The sequence below is a fragment of the Prionailurus bengalensis genome, chromosome X, assembly GCF_016509475.1.
Source record: "Prionailurus bengalensis isolate Pbe53 chromosome X, Fcat_Pben_1.1_paternal_pri, whole genome shotgun sequence".
Classification (NCBI taxonomy): Eukaryota; Metazoa; Chordata; class Mammalia; order Carnivora; family Felidae; genus Prionailurus; species Prionailurus bengalensis.
In genome coordinates, this window is record NC_057361.1 from 8,772,149 (window position 1) to 8,793,790 (window position 21,642).

The 21,642-nt window shown below is 42.0% G+C and overlaps 1 long non-coding RNA gene across 1 annotated transcript in view; it reads left to right on the forward strand.

Moving 5' to 3' along the window:
* Window positions 1-7,541: 7,541 nt before the first annotated feature.
* The window catches only part of LOC122477481, a 55,165-nt gene continuing 41,064 nt past the window's right edge, over window positions 7,542-21,642 (forward strand). The window contains exon 1 of the long non-coding RNA XR_006295703.1: window positions 7,542-7,891. This is a non-coding gene — a long non-coding RNA (uncharacterized LOC122477481). The remainder of the gene's footprint in view (window positions 7,892-21,642) is intronic.

Genomic DNA, 21,642 nt, shown 5'->3' on the forward strand with positions numbered 1-21,642 from the left:
AAAAACATCCTCTGGGTAGCTGAAGCTTGGACTTCTTTCTAAGCAAGGTATGTTTTACCAGGATCCCTTCATGGAAGCCACATATATCCATAAAAGACCTGTCATAGACGTCAGCCTAATGGCTGTGCCAATTATGAGGACCAGCCACAGCCGAGGGAGGCCTTTTATGTTTTGCACTCGGGTATCAAACAGAATGTATAGTTAGTGCTCGAAATTAAATGGTTGAGACGTGTCGATTTTTGTTTTTGTTATTTCCTTACAAAAGGGCTTATAAACCCTGTAGGTAAATAATTAAGATTTCCCATTTGGGGGAATTAAAGATTCTGGTCACCAAAATAAACAAACAAGCAAAAACCCAAAATGCCTCTGGGGATGTTCCTGATTCTGTAGGTTGGAGGTGGGACATGAATCTTTGTAGCTCTTGCTCATTCCCAGGCGACCTTGCTGTTCAGAGTGTGGTCCATGGGCCGACAGCATCGGCATCAGCTGGTAGTTTGTTAACAGTGCAGACTCTCACAGATTCTCAGGCCCACGGCAGGCCTCTGTATCAGAATCTGCATTTTAACATGGTGCCAGCTGACGGCTGCACCGTGGCCCCCGGGCCACCAACTGTGAATAGCAAAGGTCGGATAGCCCTGAGAGGTTGTTTCTCCTGTTCCGGTCTTGTCGGAGGTGATGGCGGCCGTTAGAGCTGGCTCCCCCCTGAGCCTTGACTTGCTGGTTGGTCCCTGCCAGTCAGTGACCTGCTCTGTGCCGTCCCCTGCCCCAGTGTGACTTGCCTGCCTTGAAATATTCCTCTGTACATCCCTGAATGGAAATACTACTTGGCTCTGCTCCAGAACATTCGTTCTGAAAAAATGTAAAGAAGGCGAATGCCTAAACATCTGCTTACCTTCCTGCTTCCCTGCTTCCCACTCACTTCCCTCAGCTCCCACCTTGGCTAGCTCTCTTCCTCAGCGTCTTCTGGCAAACATGTGGGAGGCCAGAGCATCACCTCTGCACAGCACCGTGACAGGAAGGCTCCACACAGAGATTTAATGGCCCAGAAGAATGAATGGCGGGCGCGTGCCCGTGCTGGGTATAGTGGGACGTTATTTGGCAAGAGTCGCTGACCACCCTGATGGGTCAGGGCTGCACCTGGTGGTCCCGGACCGAGAGGAATCTACAAACATTCAGAAAGAAAGCAAGGACTGCAGCAATGTAATACATGTTAATGTGCTAGCCCAGCACCACACTGGCTGAAATTGAGCCAATCTTTCTCAGATTTTGCCCCCATCAGCCACCACTCGTTTGTCTGCAAAAGATTATAGAGGCGCCTGGGTGGCACAGTCGGTGAAGCGGCTGACTTCAGCTCAGGTTATGATCTCACAGTTTGTGAGTTCGAGCCCTGCATCATTCTCGGTGCTGACGACTCAGAGCCTCAAGCCTGCTTTGGATTCTCTGTCTCCCTCTCTGCCCCTCCCCTGCTCATGCTGTCTGTCTCTCTCTCAAAAATGAATAAACATTAAAAAAAATTAAAAAGAAGATTATAGAAGTATTATTAAACAATATAAAGGGTTTGGAAAATAGAATAGCAAATATTCACCCACCATCCCACTGCCCTATTATATAGTTATATTTATATATGTATATTTTTCTACCTGTTGAAAACCATATGTGATTGGCGGAATAATGGACTCTCAAAGATGTTCATGTCCTAATTCCTTGAGACTGGTAATTTGTCAGGTGACATAAAAATTTGGAAATTAATGTTGCAGCAGGAAAAAGTCTGCTTATTGTTGACTTTAAATATGGAGATTATCCGGGATTATCTGGGTGGGTCCAGTGTAATCACAAGAGTCCTTTAAAGTGGAAGAAAGAGGCAGGAGACTCTGAGGGAAATGTGACTGGAGGGAAGTCAGAGCAATTTGACGGGAATACTCAACTGGCCTTTGCTGACTTTGAAGGAGGGCAGGGCCGCGGGCCAACGAATGTGCGTGCCCTCCAGAGGTTGTGAAAAGCCAATGGATTCTCTTGTGCAGTCTCCAGAAGAGAAGGTAGCCTGGCTGGATACCTTGACTTTAGCTCAGTAGGACCTGTGTCGTCTAAAGTCCAAAATAGTAAGCTAATAAATATGTGTCATTTCAAGCAGCAGAGTTGTGGTAATGTGTTGCAGAAGCGACAGAAAACTAATACGTCATATTTCTCATAGTATATCATGCCTAAATATTTTTTATGTTGCTATAGCTTTTATAATTATTTGAATGGGCATATCTTATTCTCTGGGGCTGAAGTACTGTCATTCCTTAACTCCACCTTCATTTGAACATCAGATGTGTGAAATGCTTTCTGTATTTTCCCTTTTTCATAGGTTTCATTATTTTCTAAGGCTATTGTATCAGAAATTACATTCGGACTTTGAATTTCTTCAAATTTTTTTGTAGTTAACTTAAAAAAAAATCTCCTAAGTCCACATGAAATTTAACTTGATAGCTGACGCAAAATAAGAATATACTTTTTTCCTAATCTATTTTTTCCAACAGCATATGTGACATGATTTTTTCTCTTCTGTTGTTTTTCATGCATTATTAAATCTTCAATTAAAAAATAAGCTCGTTTTTGGGCTACTGATTCTCCTCTTGTATTAATTAACTTTTGTCTGTTCTTGAACCACTGCTGCACTACTTGAATTCTTGTTGCTTTATAATACATTTAAGTTCCTGTGAGGACTAGTCTTCTCCCTTATTATACTTAAAAAAATAATTTTTTTTGTTAAAGATTTTATTTATTTATTTATTTAAGTTCAGAAACGAGTCTATTTTTTTTGTTATGCATCAACTCCTCTACTTTTTATTTATTTGTTTAATTTTATTTTTTTAAATTTACATCCAAATTAGTTAGCATCTAATGCAACAATGATTTCAGAAGTAGATTTCTTAGTGCCCCTTCCCCATTTAGCCCATCCCCCCTCTCACACCCCCTCCAGTAGCCCTCTGTTCTCCATATTTATGAGTCTCTTCTGTTTTGTCCCCCTCCCTGTTTTTATATTATTTTTGTTTCCCTTCCCTTATGTTCATCTGTTCTGTCTCTTAAAGTCCTCATGTGAGTGAAGTCATAGGATATTTGTCTTTCTCTGACTGACTAATTTCGCTAAGCATAATACCCTCTAGTTCCATCCACATAGCTGCAAATGGCAAGATTTCATTCTTTTTGATTGCTGAGTAATACTCCATTGTGTGTGTGTGTGTGTGTGTGTGTGTGTGTGTACCACATCTTTTTTATCCATTCATTCATTAATGGCCATTTGGGCTCTTCCCATACTTTGGCTATTGTCGATAGTGCTGTTATAAACATGGGGGTGCATGTGTCCCTTCGAAACAGCACACCTGTATCCCTTAGATAAATGCCTTGTAGTGCAATTGCTGGGTCGTAGGGTGATTCTATTTTTAGTTTTTTGAGGAACCTCCATACTGTTTTCCAGAGTGGCTACACCAGCTTGCATTCCAATTTATTTATTTTGAATGTTTATTTATTTTTGAGAGAGACAGAATGTGAGGAAGGGGAGGGGCAGAGAGAGAGGGAGACACAGAATCTGAAGCAGGATCCAGGCTCTGAGCTGTCAGCACAGAGCCCGACATGGACCTCGAACTCCCAAACTGTGAGATCATGACCTGAGCCGAAATCAAGAGTCAGGTGCTTAACCCACTGAGCCACCAGGTGCCCCTAAAGATTTTATTTTTAAGTAATCTCTACACCCCGCATGGGGCTCAAACTCACAACCCTGAGATCAAGAGTTGCATGCTCTACTGACTCAGCCAGCCAGGTGCACCTACACTATTTTTTAAAATAGTACATACTTTAAACATTTAAACTTTTTAAAAAAAAATTTGTTTTTCCTTTGAGGTATAGTTGACATATAACTTTATATTAGTTCTTGGACTTACTGTACTTTCACTTATTTTTTTAATTAATATTTTCAGATGAGTCTTAATTTATTGTTTCTAGCTCCTGGGGAAATCCCATTGAGAGTTTTTGGTGTCTGTTGCCTTGGAAAAGCCCTTCAAAACCCATAGGCATGCGGTCAAAGCCCTCAATCTTGTGGTCCCACTTTTCCTATTTCCATTTTTCACCAACTTAAGTTATAACATTAGGCTATGTTTTCTCATAGCTTGATTGTTTTTGATCTTAAGTCTTTGTGTGTCCTTTTCCCAGTCCAGGTTGCACTTTTCACAGTGACGTGATGTGTGATTTGTCTTACAAGCTTTTCCTCAGCAGCTTGGTATGCAAAGACCGTGAGCTTTGGAATCGGACAGCCCTGGGCTTGAATCTCAGCTCTGCTTCTCACTAGCTGGATGGCCTGGAGTGAGTCACTCGTCTCCTTGAGCATCACTTTCCTCTTTGGAACGAAGTCAACAGTTTTCTTTGCATGGTTGTCAGTTGGATTATAGCTGATGTATACAAAGAATCTAGGAAGATCCCTGCTACTTAGTAGGCCATCAATTGAATATCACTGTTCATCTTAGGACTTTTTTGGTCTACCCTCATTAAACCATAAATTCTTTTTTTTTTTTAATATATGAAATTTATTGTCAAATTGGTTTCCATACAACACCCAGTGCTCATCCCAAAAGGTGCCCTCCTCAATACCCATCACCCACCCTCCTCTCCCTCCCACCCCCAAACCATAAATTCTTTAAACATAATGACGGTTCATTCTTTTTAAATGTATACCCTATGGAGCCTAGGATATAATAGGTGCTTACTAAACATTTACTATTTCGACCTCATCCTCCCATTCATTTTCCCAGGTTCCTGTTGCAGCCCCATCTCCTTTGTGACTCATCCTCACCACCTTTACCACACTTAACCTGGGTGAGTGAGTACAGTTGATGTAAAATGGAGGATACGGGAGAAAAATAGTGGTTCGTGGAGATGATCCATTGGATCCCTTTTAGCTCTAACTTTTTATGTGATTTTGGAATTTTCTGGGGAAGGAGTTATTACTGAGCTCTTGTTAATGTGCCCAAATGTTCCACATATGCTAGGGCTTGTTGTGCCATTTAAAACTCAACCCAGAATGAGAAAATATTTGCAAAAGACATATCTGATAAAGGACTGCTATCCAAAATATACAAAGAACTCTTAAAACTCAACAATAAGAAAACAACCCAATTAAAAAATGGGCCAAGGACCTTAACAGACACATCACTGGAGACAGTGTGCAGATGGTGAACTAAACATATAAAAAGATGCTCTACATCGTATGTCATCAGGGAAATACAAATGAAAAGAACAACAGGCCTCTTTGGCCAAAATCTGGAACAGTGGCAACACCAAATGCTGGCAAGAATGTGGAGCAACAGGAGCTTTCTCATTCATTACTGGTAGGGATGTGAAGGGCTGTAGCTACTTTGGAAGACAGTTTGGCAGTTTCTTATAAAATCAAGTATACTCTTACCATATGATCCAGCACTTGCATTTGTTGGTATTTATGCAAAGGAGTTGAAAGCTTATGTCCACACGAAAACCTGCAACCACATATAGACAGCAGCTTTATTTGTAATTGCCCAAACTTGGAAGCAACCAAAACGTCTTTCAGTAGGCAAATGGATAAACAAACAGCAGTCCATGCAGACAATAGAATATTATTCAGCACTAGAAAGAAATGAGCTATCAAGCCATGAGAAGCTATGGAGGAATCTTCAATGCACGTTACTAAGTGAAAGAAGCTGATCTGTAAAGGGTCCATACTGTAGGATTCCAACTATATGACACTCTGGAAAAGGCAAAACTATAGAGACAGTAAAAAAAAAAAAGTCAGTGTTTGCCAGGGAGTGGGGCAGAGGGGGTGGGGAACGAATAGGCAGAGCACAGAGAACTTTTAGGATAGTGGAACTACTCTGTATGATACTATAGTAATAGATACGTGTCATTATACATTTGTCAAAACCTATAGAATGTCCGACACCAAGGGTGAACTGTGTGGTAAACTATGGACTTTGGGTGACGACGATGTGTCAGTGTAAGTTCATCATCTGTAACAAATGTACCACTCTGGTGGGGATGTTAAAAATGAGGGAGGCTGTGCGTGTGTGGGGCAGAGGATATAAGGGAATTCTTTATACCGTCCTCTCAATTTTGCTGTGAACCTACAACTACTCTAAAAAAATCTTCAAAGAAGATCCCCAAAACTCAACCCAACACTTACCATATTATATGCATTTTTAGAATAAGGAAAGGGAAAGACAGAGGTTAAGTGGCAGAAGCAGGACTTTCACCTCGATTTCTCTACTTCCAAAGCCTGCGGTCTTTCTACCCTATCAATCAAAATGGTGCAACACTGACAGTGCCTTGTCCACAACCTCTTGGTTCTCACTCTTCCCATACGTGGCATACATGCCTACAGATTCCTATTGAGAGCCCCTTTGCTTCTCCACCTTCTCAGACTGCAGAGGTGTTCTTGGCCCATGTGCCAGGTAGTCTAGAAAGACCAGGAGTCAATATCTGGGGGATCAGCCCTTGAAAATGGTGGGTGGGTATCAGTGGATAACTGTTCCAACCTCCTCACCCGGTAAGAAAGACAGTGGGCAGTTTTTAAGAATTAGTTCATCATGGGAGTTTGAGAAACGCTATTCTATGGCAAGGAGTTGATAAACTATAGCCGTTGGGGTGGCTGCCTGGTTTTGTAACTAATGTTTTATTGGAACACCGCCATACCCATTCGTTTATGTATTATCCATGCTTTTGGTCTACAGTGGCAGAATTGAGCCTTTGTGACAGACAATGTGTGGCTCCCAAAGCCTGAAATATTCACTCTCTGCCCTTACAGGGAAAGTTGAGCCAAGCCCTGTTGTACTCTGTCTCCCCTGGTTCCCCAGCTGGCTTGAGCTCCACAGTGCTAGCTTGCTTGCTAACATACCTTCTATCAACTCTTTTCCCTTCCCTGTCTCATTCTTTCACTCCCTGCCAGTGTTTCCAAAATGTCCTAAAGAAATGACTTATACTCACATTCTTGACCCAAAGTGAAGTTTTGGGGGAGCCCACGCAATGCACACATCACATGCTTGTTTGTGCTGATCCCAGGACAGACTTACGAGCAGAGCAGGGACCACTTTCTAGCCATGTCAACTTAGGAACAACAATTCCCCTATCACATTCCTCCCACCCCCACCGTCCTGTCTCTTCTGTAGCACCATTTGATAATTCAACCTTGTGGGTATGACTTTTTCTGGTTCATATATTCTTTCTTATTGAATACCACTGCTGCACCAGGGATGGTGGAGGAGAGGGTAAGGAGCAGCAGGAGGAAAGAAAACCCCATATTGTCCTAGATAGGATGCTCCCTTTTTACAACAGAAGCCTGCTTGGAGCCGATCCCAAGGTGCCCATGCACCTGAGTCATGGCCAGTTGTTGTCAGCCTCCTAGGACATGGCCAAGTCATTGCTCACCCCCACTGTTATAGCTGCTGCTTTCATTTGTCTCTGTCTACCCCTCCTAATTACTTAGGTCACTTCAGACTTTAATTCTGTCTTCTAAAGTGTAACACAGCCATAATTAGGCCATATGTTAATTAGCAAAATGACGTCTTGTCACTCGTGAGAGATGTGGATCATCCCAGAAAGTACCATAGAAAGGGCAGTTCAGCAGGAAGAGAAAGTCTAAGGAGGCTGAAGTGACTATCTAGCTGAAACCACCTTAGAGAGCAGGGGAAAATGGCAGGATGCAAGAGGGCAAAAGGATGGGGTCGCACAAAGAAAAAGAGCTAGAATTGACCTCTTTTCCACTCCAGGAATGAGATGTAAGCCGGGAGACAAGCCTGAGGCCGAAAAGCCACCCGGGATGGCAGAATCTTCTGAAGGACTGGAGGCGGCCAGGGCTGAGGTCAAGGCCCCGATGGAGGCTACAGGCAAGGTGAGTGTCAGGCATGCTCCCGTCTGTTACTCCTGGAAGCGTGTGGGGATGCCAATCAAACATCAAGGCCGTTCTTTGTTTATGTGGCCACTCTGAGTGTCTTCCAGGAAATCTGGAAGAGTGGTGTTCTGGTAGCTTGGAGGCCGTTTCTACATGCTAATTACTTACTTAATGTTCCCCATTTTCTGTTAACTTATTTTGTGACATTCTTGGGAAGACAGAGTTGGAGAGAGGATTGGGCAGGTCATGATAATTTCCTTTTTCAGATAGTGTCACCTTTATCACTCAGGAGACAGTTTTCCAGGAAACTAATTACTCAGGGAATTCACGACTGGGTACAATGACATTTGAATTATTAAGATATTAACCTTCCTCCAGTTTGCTCTCAAAACATGATGTGATGAGAACTTGTTCTGTCACCACCCAACTAATGGATGAAAGGGACCAGGACAGCCGTTTCAAGTTGTGTATTTGCCTGGATTTTAGGAAAAGGCATTTGACATAGGAACTCAAAGCATATCAAAGGGAGAATTTTGAGGGGTAAAGTTTGTGTTAATATTGCTTCTTCTTCTTATTGGATTTATATAGTGGTTCCTACTATGCTCCAAACCTTTACAGGCATTACTTCTCATACTCCTGACAATCCTTAAAGGAAAGTATTATTATTCTCATTCAACGTGAGGCTCACACATGTTGGATCATATTCAAACATCACATTGCCAGCTGAGGTGAACTTGAAATCTATGTTATTTGTCTCTAAACTCTAAAATTTGAGCCCGTATCAGTATGCCGGGGTCAGCAAACTTTTTCAGTAAAGGGCCAGATAGTATTTTCAGTTTGTCGGCCACATGGTATGTGTTGCAACTACTCGTTTCTGCTGGTGGAGCACGTAGGTAGCCATAGACGATACGGCAACGAATGAATATGCCATGCTCTGATAAAACTTTATTTACGCCCACTAAGATTTGTTTTTAACATAATTTTCACATATCATGAGTTATCATTGTCCTTTGGAATTCCCCCCCCCCCCAACTATTCAAAAAATGGTAAAGTCATTCTGTTCACGGGCCATACATACTAAAGGCCCAAAGCAGGAGACAGCCCAGGTTTGGCCCATAGGCTGTAGTTGGCCGGGCCCTGCCCTCCACAAAAGTGTGTATCTAGCAATGACTTCTAAAAACAAGTAGAAGCAACTGAGCTGTGTCTTTTACCTGAGGAAGTCAAGTCATCTACAGGAAAGGTTATTAAATCCTTTAGGACACAGAAGCCGTAGGAAACGATACTCCTCATTCTGACTGTGCCATCAAGTTTAATGTAGACATGTAGGTACATCTCAAGAACTTCTGGGTCTCACTCGCCTCATCTCCTGAATGAGACATACCCCTAACAGCTCCACTGTTCTTTGATTCTACACATAGTATGCCTGCACCAAACGATTTCCATAAAATTGGGATTGAAATCTAAGACAATTCCTTGGACGATGCCATCGTCCACGTGGGGAAGACGGGGGGGGGAGAAGCACGTTCGTGTATGCCAGCAGTAGTTTGGTTGTGGACAAGTTAAGTTTGAGGCCGTAATAGACATAACCGGAGACAGTTGCATGTAAGAACCTGGGATTGGCAGGGCGAGGCAGGACTACAGATTGTATTTAGAAGTGGTTGGCATGTGCACTGATCTGGGTATATCATAGCATTGAGTAAGAGCTTTTAGGGCAAAATTTCATAACCTTGGCACTATTAACACCTGGGATGGGGATAATTCTTTGTCGTGGGGGCTGTCCCATCCTACGGTCTACAGCGTAGGGTGTCTAGCAGAATCCCTGGCCTCTACCCACCCCACCCCCAGCTGTGACTACCTAAAATGGCTCCAGACACTGCCACATGTCCCGTGGGGTGAAAATCACCCTTGGTTAAGAGAGAATCACTGTCTTAAGGAAAAGGCTGAGGGTGGTCCCAAAGGTCCACAGCTTTGGAGGTCAGAAAGAAGAGGACAAGACGGGAAAAGGGATTGAGAGGAATGGCCGGTGAAGTAGGAGAAAAACCCAGCTGTGAGTCCCCAGCTGTTTAGGCTGGACTTGGTGTAATAGTTGATGAAAGGCAGAGGTGGAGGTAATGGCCCATAGCTCAGGGCTGAGCCCCCCGCTGAGCTCCACCATGTTTCCTTCCTGGGACCCCCAGTGGTAGTAGAAGGGACAAGGGCACATGGAGCATTAAGGTCATACATTTTCTAACTGCACGGAGCCTGAAGACAGTGCGGTGGACAGAGTGTTTTCTGGTAGGGGAACTAAACTAAATAGCAGGTTAAAAGTAACATTTACAAACCAAAGATAGAGACCTTTCTGTGTTTCTTCTTCTTTCTGATTTTATTTTTAGAAATAATCCTCAGAGGATAAAAATGTTATTGTCTGGGTGCAGGAGAAAAGCAAGAACAGAAATAGAGTTGCTATGGTTTTGAGGGAAAGCAAAAGGGACTTAAGACCTGGGGCTTTTGCTGTCCTGAGGTGCAGGATGGATCCTCTTTGTTTTGTGATCTCTTCACTCATTTCGTGTCTAACGGTAGTAAAAAAAAAAAAAAAAAAGTGAAGACGTGTGAACTTGTGTGAACTTTCTTTTTATACATTTGAAAATTGAAGAGCTATGACTTAATGAAGGCCCAATATAAAGATTTTAAAAATCAGTCCCTCATACTGAAATTGATGTCATCAGACAAGAGTTCCCGTTAGGCACATGCCTGATGGTAAAGGACCAAAACAAGGGGAGATGTATGCTTTCTCCTTTTTTTTTATATGTGTTCTCATTCCAAAAAGGAGATCGTAAGTTTACGTCATGATGTTATTATGTAAAATTGCCTAACAGTGTCTAGTGCCTAGTTGGGCTTTCATAAATGTTTTAAAATAATAACATGTATCCTGGTTGTGGTGGTGGTTACACATGTCTAAACATGTAATAAAATTACATAGAACTAGACCCTGAATCCCCACCCCGAAAACAGGATAGCAAAAGAGTGAAATGCAATTAAGGTTATTAGTTAACAGTATTCTATCAATGTCAATTTCTGGTTTTGACAGTGTACTATAATTATGGAAGATGTTCTCATTTGGGGAAGCTGGCTGGCTGCAGGTACACAGAACTCTATATTGTTTTTGCAACTTCTTGTCTTAAACTATGTCAAATAAAAAAGTATTAAAACCCCAAAGAATGAGATTTTAAAATAGATTGAAAAGCGCCTGTTTGTGACTATTGCGCATCTCTGGATCCTTTTGTTTTGTCGTAGATTCATTTTTATTTTATTTTTTATTTCAATGGAGACTCCTATCACGAGTAAACCGAATTAGGAGGTTTTATTTATAAATGACCAAGCAGAATCAAATCACTGTATGTTTAGGCTAATGCAATAGGTTATAACCCAGATCGTGAACCTGAATTGATCTTAATAAATATGCAGTCATGCAGCCCAATGACAGGTGAAAGTCTGAAATTAAACAGGATTACCATTTAGCCTTTAGTCTTGGAATATTTTATTTTTGGATGGTCCAAGATTCATCTAAGTTTGCCAAAGACTGAAATTTTCACACAACACATCCTTAAATTCCCCGAGAAGTAGAAAGTAGAGGTGGCTTACGTACTTTTTTAGGTGAGAATTTCTACTTCAGCAGACTTTGGGGAAGGCAGGCCTCCTCTATCTTGCTGATATGCCTGAGATGTGATCTATTTATATTACAAACCATATGCAGAGCCTGGCAAGCCTTTCTGTAAATGAGCTCATCGGTTCTACCCTAAAATAGGAGGCTGAAAGGAGGGTGCCAAAGACATTAGGGACCTTTCACAACCATTACACCTCTTGGTGGTGATTGAGCAGGAAGGATAAACAAAATCTATGGGTTCTGATAGGAAGGATAAATAATAAATACCTGTCAAGGGGAACAACATGCTTTCCTTGCTCTTTGCCATCAAAGTCAAGTTCTTAAAGACTCGAGTGCTTTTTAATGGATTTTCCTTTTTTGTGTATCGTACAAATTGCAAGTAAAGATAATTTCAAATTTGTCATACTGATGGGCCTCCTTCAAAGTGTGATGAGTTTTATCTAGAGCTTCATTCAGAGCAACCAGTATTTATAGAACATTCCATCCAGTGTTAAGTAATTAGATTTATCTGTAAGGAAATAGAGAAGAGCAGTTGCTGACCTTAAAAGGCTCCCAGACAAGTAGGAAAGAGATGAGAAAACAAAGAAGTGCGTTACAAAATGGCAAGCACGGCGAGAGAGGCACATGCAAGGTTCAGAGAAAGGAGTAAGAGGGGGGTCATTAACCACGTAGGACAGCATGGCTCAAACTGGGCCTTCAAAAGCACGCATTCTTGGAGTGGGTCGTTTGCCACAAGAATGTAGAAAGGTTGTGTCTTCGTTAGGGGGAAATTATACGTATGCATATGCACACGTAAATATGTAATTTTTCTAGTTCTCTGGATGCGTGTGTATGAAAAAATTTCTTTTATTGCAGTAAGAACATCTAACATGAGATCCACCCTCTTAACAAATTTTGAAGTGCACGTTGCAGTAGTGTTGACTGTAGGCACAGTGTCGTACCGCAGGTCTCTAGAGCTCACTCATCTTGCAGAATCGAATCTTTATACCCGTTGAGTAGGATTTTGCCATTTCCCCCTCCCCCAGCCCCTGGCAACCACTCTTCTACTCTCTGCTTTTATGAGTTTAACTACTCTAAGTTCCTCATATAAGCGGAATCATAAAGTATTTGCCCTTCTGTGACTGGCTCATTTCACTTAGCAGAATGTCCTCCAGGTTCATTTATGTTGTAACAAATGGTAGAATTTCCTTCTTTTTAAAGGCTGAATAACATTCCATTGTATGGATCGACCACACTTTCTCTATCCATCCATCCATCCCTGGACATTTAGGTTGTTTCCATAGCTTTGGTATTGTGATTTGGATGAACCTGTATGTTATTGAATAGCCATGTCCACATGAACTATTCAGACAAGAGTTTTGCTTTCGTTTGGATAGAGGGAAGTGGATAAGAAAACTGACTTATTCCACAGCACAGGGTAGCTGGAAACATGGAATTAAAGAACCTGAACTAGGGGGTATCTGGGTGGCTCGGTTGGTTAAGCGTCTGACTCTTGATTTCAGCTCAGGTCATGATCTTACGATTCTTGAGATCAAGCCCCACCGGAGCTCGGGATTCTCTCTTTCTCTCTCTCTCTCTGCCCCTCCTCTGCTTGCACGTGCACCTGTGTGCTCTCTCTCTCTCTAGATACATAAAACTTAACGACAACAACAACAACAACAACAACAACAACAACAAAGAACCTGAACTAGAACATCAGTGGCAAATTGTGAGTTCCAGGGGATGTTCTGCAGAGACACCATCTTTATTTGTTCCAACTAGCAACCCTTCCTTAACAGGAAGTGTGGTAGTACCTATTCAGTGAAGAGTTAGTGTACTCCTGACCTCAACCACAACTGGTTAAGAAGTCCATTCAGTTTCTGAATAATGCCCCAGTGCTTACCCTTCCTTTAACTGAACAGGAAAGCTGTGCCTGTGACAGATCCTTTCCCCTCTCCATATTCTTGTAATAAGCAATTTTAATACTTTAATGAAAAGGCCAGAGGAGTTATAGGTACATTGACAGTATATGAATCAGAAATTGCATTCAGCCGCTAGTAATAAAATCCCATAAAAAGGTGGCTTAAAGTATGGCTGTATTAGTCCGGAGTGGGTTGTCTAAGACTGTTATGGTAGTTACATGATATAACTAGGGACCCATACTCCTTTTGACTCTATGCTTTGACATCCTTGTCCTCCTGTTCTCAAAAGGGCTGTCAGAATTCTAGCCGTCGTATGTTCATTTGGGGCATAAAGAAGGGGGAGAGCAAAGAGAAAAGAAGGTATATGCAAACCCCTAAAATTGCCTTCCTGGAAGTCCCCTTCAGTGACTTTTACTTACATCGCATTGACCAGGACTATCTCAAATACTCCTAGTTGTAAAGGAAACAGGAAATGTCATTTTTAGCTCGTCACATTATCCCTTCAAATAATCTCAGGGTTCAAGTAATACAGAAAAGAGAAAATAGATATTTGGTAGACAGCCAGTAGCCTCTGAACATTGAGATCTCATTGTCATTGGACTTTTTTTTTTTTAATTTTTTTTTCAACATTTATTTATTTTTGGGACAGAGAGAGACAGAGCATGAACGGGGGAGGGGCAGAGAGAGAGAGGGAGACACAGAATCGCAAACAGGCTCCAGGCTCTGAGCCGTCAGCCCAGAGCCTGACGCGGGGCTCAAACTCACGGGCCGCGAGATCGTGACCTGGCTGAAGTCGGACGCTTAACCGACTGCGCCACCCAGGCGCCCCTGGACTTTTGATCCAACTTGAGCAGCTACCTACTTCCAAACTTCTTGATTTATGAAAGGCAAAACCCCTATTCGTTAAAGGTACTGTTATTTAGATGTTTGTTATTTGCAGCTAAACATATTCCTAACTGAAACAAATGTAAACACTGCTTTCAATAACACTTAAAATTGACTCATTTAGGGGTGCCTGGTTGGCTCAGTCGGCTAAGCAGGCAACTCTTGATGTCAGGGTCTTGAGTTTGAGCCCCACATTGGGTGTAAAGATTACTCTCAAAAAAATTTTTTTAAGGGGAGTGGCTCAGTTGGTTAAGCGTCTGACTTCGGCTCAGGTCATGATCTCACAGTTCATGAGTTCGAGCCCCACATTGGGCTCTCTGCTCTTAGCACAGAGCCTGCTTCAGATCCTCTGTCTCCCTTTCTCTCTGCCCCTTCTCTGATCGTTCTCTCTCTGTCTCTCTGTCTCTCTCCCTCCCTCTCTCTCTCAAAAATAAACATTAAAAATTTTTTTTTACTGGAAATTGACTACTTTACCAGGAATCACAAATTCAAATATATTCAGAGCTAGATAGGCAATGTGAGTGAGTGATGTTGGTTAGGAAAGAGCTCAAGACAACCTGGAGAGCAAGTAGCCAATTTAAAGTGAGCTGCTGCTGGACTAAGAGGGTTGTTTTCATACAGGATGACCGACCCCTGTTACCAGATAAAGACATTTCAAGAGAAGGAGAAAGCTGGATCTTTTTTTTTTTCTTTAGTAGATTTTATTTCTAAGTAATCTCTGCACCCAACGTGGGGCTTGAACTCACAATCCTGAGATCAGAAGTCACACGCTCCACCGACTGAGCCAGCCAGGCACTCCAGAAAGCTGGATCTTGATGTGTATCACAGGGTCAGAGAATCCCTTTCACACCACATTGTAGATATGAAGAAATTAAGCTTATTTATATAGTCCATAATTTTGGCCTCTCCCCACTTCCTTCCTCTCATTAGGGAAAAACCATAAGAAGATACCAGCAACACCTGAGCGTCAATCTTGTGTAAGTGTTACTGCACTCTGAAATTTTAGGAAATGTTGTTTTCTTCTTTTCTAAAGTATTAAGGTATAATTCAAATGCCATAAAATTCACCTTTGAAAGTTTATAATTCAGTGGTTTTTAGTATATTCCTAAAGTTGTACAACAATTGCCACCATCTAATTCTAGAACATTTCATCACCTCAAAAAAAAACAAAAACAAAAACAAAAAACCCATACCCATTAGTAGCCACTCTCCTCACCCCAGCGCCTGGCCACCACTAATCTACTTTCTGCGTCTATGGATTTGTGTGCCCTAGACATCTCCTATAAATGGAATCATGCGGTATGTGGCTCTTTGTGATTGGCTTCTTTCATTTAGTACAGTGTTTTTTAGCAATTATCCGTGTGTAACATGTATCAATACTTCATTCTTTTTTATGTCAGAATAGTATTGCATTGTATGTGGCTAGACCACATCCTGTTTACCTGTGAGTTGATGGACATTTGAGTTGTTTCCACTTTTTGGCTATTATGAATAATGCTGTTATGAATGTTCACGTATAAGTCTTTATGTAGACATACCTTTTTGCTTCTCTTAGGTATATACCTAGGAGTGAAATTGCTGGGTGAAATAGGAACTTTGTGTTTAACTTTTTGAGGAGCCGCCCAACTGTTTTTCAAAGCAGTTGTACCAATTAACATTCCCTTCAGCAGTGAATGAGGGTTCCAGTTTCTCCCCCTCTTTGCCAACTCTTGTCATTGTCTTTTTGATTATAGCCATCCTAGTGAGTATGAAGTGGTATCTTATTGTGGTTTTGATTTTTTTCCTTCATGGCTTAGGTTGAACATCTTCTTATGTGCTTATTGGCCATTTGTATATCTACTTTGGAGAAATGTCTATTTAAATCCTTTACCTACTTTTAAAAATGGGTTAGGTCTTTTTATTATTGAGTTGTAAGGTTTTTATATAGTTTGAAACATATGTTATTATCATATTTTATGGATGATTTCAACCATTTTAACAAATGGTTGAAAATTGGCAACTAATGTGGTTCTGGTTCAAACTAATATAAAAATACTCAGTCTCCTACTTCTTTTCTCCCTAGAATAGCACTGAGGTTGGTGGGGCAGGGTGTAACTTTTGTAACCTCCTGGCAGGAGGGAAGAGTCAGGCTCTTTGGATCTTCTTCTGGGCTCACTTCTTTGATGGGAAAATTGGTGATGTGGCCACTCTTGGCTCGTGAGGGTCTTGTGTGGCTCTGGCTGCTTTGGCCTTAGATCTCCCTCTGTTGTCACTGCAGATTCATCTGTGGTCTGACCCTGACTTTCATTTGGCCCTTAGTCCATTTGGGCTGCTCTAATAAAATACCAAAGACTGGGTATCTTATAACAACAAAAGTTTATTTCTCACAGTTCTGGGAACTGGAAGTCCAAGATACAGGTGCCAGTATGGTCACATGAGGGTCCTCTTCTGGGTCACAGACTTCTCATTGTATCCTCACATGGTAGCAGAGGCTAGGGAGCCCTGTGAGATCTCTTTATAAGGGCACTAATCTCATTCATAAAGGTTCCAGCCTCATGATCTAATCACCCCAAAGACCCTCCTAATACCATCACCTTTGGGGGTTGAGGTTTTAACATATGATTTGGGGGCAGGTCACAAACATTGAGACCGTAGCAGTCTTGACTTAAGTGGTCTTCTATAGAATCTCCAGTGGCTACCACCTTACCCCCACTACGGCCATTCTCTTTAGCAAACTCTACATCTAGATACTCCGCTGTTTTCCATGTTGGAACCCAGGGCAACTTGAGCAAGCTGAATTTCAGGGTCTTCTCTTGCATGACTTGGTTATCAGGCAAGGTGATATGATTGCACTGCAGAGTGGGGTGAGGAAGCTTCCTCTCAGACTTGTAGATTCTCTCTATTCTCCCACATTTGTCCATGATGTCTCTCCTTTGCCAGGCACAAGATAAAGAAGTCAGGAGACCGAACTCTGCACTTGGCTCTCCTGCTTTTTTCTCTCTTTCTTTCTCACAGTTCCTCAGATCACAAGGCAGGAGGGTGTAATAGTTAGGGTTCTTCAGGAAAACAGAACCAGTAGGGTGTATGTGTGTGTGTGTATGTGTGTGTGTGTGTGTGTGTGTGTGTGTGTGTGTGTAAAGGTATTTACTCTAAGGAGTTGTCTAATGCAATTATGGAGGCTGACAAATCCCAAGATCTATAGGGTGACTTGGCAGGCTAGAGACCCAGGAGAGACAATGATGTGGTTCAAGTCTGAATCCAAAGGACTAAGAATCAGGAGAATCAACAGTGTAGTTCCAGTCTGAAGGCTAGCAGGCTCAAGACCCAGGAAGAGCCAGTGTTTCAGTTAGAGTCCACAGCCGTGAAAAAGCCAATGTCCCGGTTTGAAAGCTATCAGGCCAGAAGAGTTCTCTCTTACTTGGGGAAGGGTCAGCCTTTTTGTTGTCTTCAAGCCTTGCATTGATTGGACAAGGCCTAACCACATTAAGGAGGGCCATCTGCTCTACTTAGTCTACCAGTTTAAGTGTTAACCTTGCTCCAAAACACCCTCCCAGAAATTCTGAGAATAGCGTTGGACCAAATAGCTGAACACCACGTGGCCCAGTCAAGTTGATGTATAAAATTAACCATCACAGAGGGCTGCCCCTTTACTTCCATTAGAACCAGGATGGCCCATAAAATGTATCACGTGACCTGGAACACATTTGAGAGTTGAAAGGAGGCACTGCGTGGGTGGGATGAATGGACAAGTGTAACCTGGGACTGTGCAAGCCAAACTGGGCTGTATAGTGACCCTCCTTGTAACGTCCTCTGACTGCCGTAGCGCGTGTCCAGCTGGCTGAGATGGATTGCCTACTGTCAGGCTACTGTAGAAGTCTGTGAGGCTCGGTCCTCAAAGCTTGATCCTTAGCAGACTAAAGAGGGACATAAAGTAATTTAGAAAATCGTCTCTCAAGCAAAGAGCTCGTTTTGGAGGATTAGTGTCCTGCTTTATAAGCCTGATTTTGAAGACCAGGAGATTAATATTTCCTTGGGTTTTCTCTTCAGATTTTTTCTTTAATGAATTCTAGTCTGTCTCCAGGCAGCTAGATGACTGAACAGGCCAAGGTGATGGTCATGAAATTCAGAAGGCAAAACAATGAAGCACAAAAGAAATAAGAAAATAGTACTTCAGTTACAGGTGAGATTCCTCAGCTTAAAATACTAGGAATCTAATTTATAAATTTCCATTTAAATTAAACGAAAAAACGTCTATGTCGTTGTTCACTCAGGGGCCAACAGTTTGCGACGCTTGCTGGGCAAATCACAGATGAGTTTTGTTATGGAATCAGGCTGGTGGGGACAGTGAAGGGTCAGCAGAGGGGAAAGGAGAGGGCGTTACTGCTTCTTTTACAGAATGAAGAGACAAGTGATGGGGCCTTTGGTGGACAGAACATGGAACAGAGAAACAGAAGTGTACTTACTAGCAGCACTGACCAGTGGAGGTCTCGATCTGGAGGTATAACCGCAATATATGCCCAGAGCTAAGTGGGCCCTGATTATAAGTGAAGACATCCTTCTCCCAAATGAGAGAGTTGAAAACAACTCTTTTTTTTTTCAACTTGAATATACAATATTTAAACATTTTTTTTATGTTTATTTACTTTTTTGAGAGAGAGAGCGAGCGAGCAAGCAGGGGAGGGGCAGAGAGAAAGGGAGACCCAGAATCCAAAGCAGGCTCCAGGCTCTGAGCTGTCAACACAGAGCCCGATGTAGGGCTTGAACTCACAAACCGTGGTGAGATCATGACCTGAGCCAAAATCAGATGCTCAACTAACTAAGTCGCGCAGGCGCCCCTTAACTTGAATATACAATAATCAGGGAAGGAGTTTAAATAGCCAAATGTCTACTGACAATATTTAATTGAACTTTAATTATATCTATATGTTTTAAATCTCATGCTATATAAAATATACAGAACTGTTCTTTTTCACTCACATTTCATGATACAATTTTTTTCAAACTCCACATATGCACATCGACATTCATTTCTCCTTCATCAAGAGCCACTTGAAGACAGTGCCATATTCGCCTCCACTCAGTTTGATAGCAGCGTTTTTTGAATCTGAGCATGATGCTGCCATTAGAGAGTTTATCATGATTCACACATACCCATTCATTGTAGTAAGCTTCACAACGTATGCATTTAATGTATTGTAATAAACTGATATTTTAAAAAGGCTTATACGCTGGGGTACCCAGAACTGTAGTTTGAAGTCATTTCTCCAGAAATGGTGACTCAATCTGTGTTAAATTTATTTACCTTCCCCCATCATGTCAAGTGACCTCTATAAGCATTGAAGCTGAGTTTGATTGAGGTCATTTCAGGTTAATGTATCTTCCCCAAATAGCACTTTGTTGTTCAAAAGTAAGTAATTGAGTAATTGAGAGACTGCCTACTGCCTGTAATATGAAAATCTTAATAGGGACTTGATTTTATTTTTTTAGGACTTTATTTATGATGGGATAATTTTGAGGAAAAATCTTGCCTTATATTTGGGTATGTACAGAATTTGGGGAAGAAGGGCTCCTGGAGATTTGGGAGTCAGAGAGATAGGTTAAATCTCATTTAGAGTAGCAGAAAATGAATAGAAATTTTATTTTGATAAACCAAGAAGTTGTGACATAAAGCATACTATCTAGAGATACTGTGGCAACTACCAGATGATCAAATACCTGTAATAGTTTCAGTTAGCAGCTTGTAGGGAGCTAGACTGGAACAGGATAAGATCGAGTGAAGAAATTTGTTTTGCATTATAAAAGCACTAAAACTGTAGTATAGTATAACGAAATATGTAAAACTTAAAGCAGGATGTTACAGTAGTCCCAAGCGAGAGACGATGAACCATGTTGTTGGTGATGAGGATGGGAGGAAGAGGCAGATTTTAGAACTGCCTGAAGATAGAGTTGATGGGACTTCATGCCTGGATTATGAAAGTTCATGGAGAGGGAGGAGTACAGGACGACTTCTGATTTCCCAGGTGTGGAGACTGGGTAAATATGGTGCCAAGTTGAAAATGCATGAACAGGGGAGTAAATGACAATGGGATCCATTGTGAGCACCCATACTCTTGGCATCCGTGCCCTGTTTAGGTAGAGGTGAATTGGGAGTGCAGGAGAGAAGCTCTTGGGGAGATAGGCATTTGGGATGCATCAACATGTAAGTGTAGATACAGGCATGGGAGTGGATAGATTGCTCAGCAAAGGTGTTTTATTAGCAAGGCTGGGGACTGGGCTTTGGGAAAACCACCACTGTTAGAAGGAAGGGGAGAGAATCCAGTGAAGGAGGTTGAGAGAAGATAGGCCGGAGACAAAGAAGGTCAAGACAAGGAAGGTGGGGCGGGGGGGGGGGGGGCACCTGGGTGGCTCAGTTTGTTGAGCATCTGACTTCTGCTCAGGTTATGATCTCACGGTTCGTGGGCTCGAGTCCCACGTCGAGCCTGCCCTGGATTCTGTGTCACCCTCTCTCTCTGCTCTACCCTGCTCGCACTCTGTCTGTCTGTCTCTCAAAAATAAATAAACATTAAGAGAATGTTTTTTTTAAGGCAAGGAAGAGGAAAGCATCAAAGCAAGAGTATTTAGTATAGATTTCTAAGGAATACCAAGCAAAATAAGGAATGAGCAGTATCCCCTTGATTTGGCAAAATTCTTTTATATTTTCTAAGTAAGGCTGTGAACTTGTTAGAAGATAGATCCTTCTGTCTATAATCAATTTAAAAGAACCTTTTGGAGAAGGAATGATACAGCAATGTTTAGTTGAAATAGGCTCAATAGTCGTCAATAGGACGATGACCCTCCCAAAGAACAAATGAATGTGCTCTTTGCCCATATTTGCCTGTGGCCCTACACAGTGATAACCTTACAAGCACCTAAAGTGAGGTCCTGCCTCTGTCCTTTAGGACCTCAAGGTCACTGTGAGTCTAGCTTGCTGTCTGGTTTTCCCTGATCCCTGCTTCATTTTCTTGAAAAGTCTACCTGTAAGGCAAGGGCTTCACATTTACTGGTGGGATTTCTGTTGAATAGATATTAGATTTGCCTCCAGACACTTACTGCTATCTTTCTGATTCCCGTTGATATATCTAAAGAGTGGGAATTATGGGGAGACAGGTTGGTTCAATGCTAAGATGACTCTCAGGGTGATTTGAGGAGGTATTGAAAGAGTTCATCAAAGAGGCACCAAATTTCCATTCTCTGAAGATCGTCCAGCATAGATTAGATGACCTTTCAGCAGTCATGCCACAGAGAAAAGAATTCATCCATTGGATGACCTTTAAAATCCCTTTTTGTCCTGAGAGTCAGTGGTC